This window comes from Condylura cristata, unplaced genomic scaffold (genome assembly GCF_000260355.1).
Source record: "Condylura cristata isolate star-nosed mole 26May11 unplaced genomic scaffold, ConCri1.0 scaffold00006, whole genome shotgun sequence".
In the NCBI taxonomy this organism is placed as follows: domain Eukaryota; kingdom Metazoa; phylum Chordata; class Mammalia; order Eulipotyphla; family Talpidae; genus Condylura; species Condylura cristata.
Window position 1 is genome coordinate 1,161,052 of NW_004567107.1, and position 1,237 is coordinate 1,162,288.

The following is a 1,237-nucleotide window of genomic DNA, read 5'->3' on the forward strand; positions in this document are numbered from 1 at the left end:
CGGGGCTCTCCCTCCGCTGGCCGCGGCGAGTGGACGGCAGAGCAGCAGCGTTTCCCCCTCAGACGCCCGGGTCAGACGGGCACTGTCAGGCAGCGCCGGACATTCACAGCCTCCCCTCTGGAGACCGGCCTGCTGTGGAGGCCGCTGGGCCAGCCCGCGGGCGCTGCTCCGCACTGGGGGCTCCCCAACCCCGGCCGGCTGCGTGGGGGCCTCTCCCCACGCTCCCGCGGTAACCAGGGCTCCGTCTGCCCCACACACCAGCTGGCTGGAGGGGTTGGGGAGCGGCCCCCCTTCCGGGGCTCCGTTGCCCCACTGGCCGCCTCTGCGGGTGGTCGCTGCCCCACGCTCAGCCCCCACGGAGGCTTCCGGCCGGGGGAGGCCTTGGCTGGCCGAGGGCCGTGTCGCCCTGGGGGCCGCCCACCCCGGGGCCGCCCCTGCAGCGTGGCCTTGCTCAGACCCACGTGCGCCCCACTCGGGAGTCGGGGCCAGCACAGAGCACCCGCTGCAGGACCCTACTGAGGCGAGAGCCCAGAAACGCCGGAGCCCCAGTCCCCTCCGCGCCCACCCCCGACCCCAAAGGGAGCCCGTCCGCACCCCTAAGGCCTGTGCCCCGCGGTGGGATTGGTCGCCTCTGGCTGTTCCCGTGGTGTCGCCCAGCGTGGCCGGCCACCACCATGGGTGGAGCGCACAGCACCCCCTGGCCCGGCCCCGGAGCCCGGCCGCTGCTCACTCTTCTGGGGCCGTCACAGACCAGGATTCCAGGGAGCCCCGCGCCCCCAGGCCCCTGGGCCCAGCCCTTGTGGGCCCGCTTTTGAGAGCACCCCTCCCACTCGGGCCCTGGCCCCGGCGTGGCCCCCACACGCCCCTCCTGCACCTCCCCAGGGTGGGGACGGCCCTACCCGAGGGGCCCTGACCCCTAGTCCAAGTTCAGCCCAAGATTCTGAGACTGGTGAGTCAGGTTTCGAGGAAACTCGGGGCCCCTCCCTCGGGCCCTCCCCACCCCTCCGCTGCACCCTCTCCCTGAAAGCTGGGCGCCCTGCCTGCCGCCTCCCCCTGCCAGGCCCGGGCGCCTTCGGGCAGGCAGTGTGCCAGTGTGGGAAGCCGCACCACCTTGGGGAGGGTGGGGAGGGGCCTGGGGGGCGGGGGGAGAGGGCCCCTGGGAGGGCCCCTGGCCGGGAGGCCTGTCCACAGCCCTGGGAGAGGCCCCGGCCGGCTCACCGCCCTTTCCTGGGGCGTC

General features: G+C 74.9%; 1 protein-coding gene across 1 annotated transcript in view; it reads right to left on the minus strand.

The window, feature by feature from the left end:
• The window catches only part of WDR5 (WD repeat domain 5), a 54,560-nt gene that overhangs the window by 1,508 nt on the left and 51,815 nt on the right, over positions 1–1,237 (minus strand). The window lies entirely within an intron of this gene.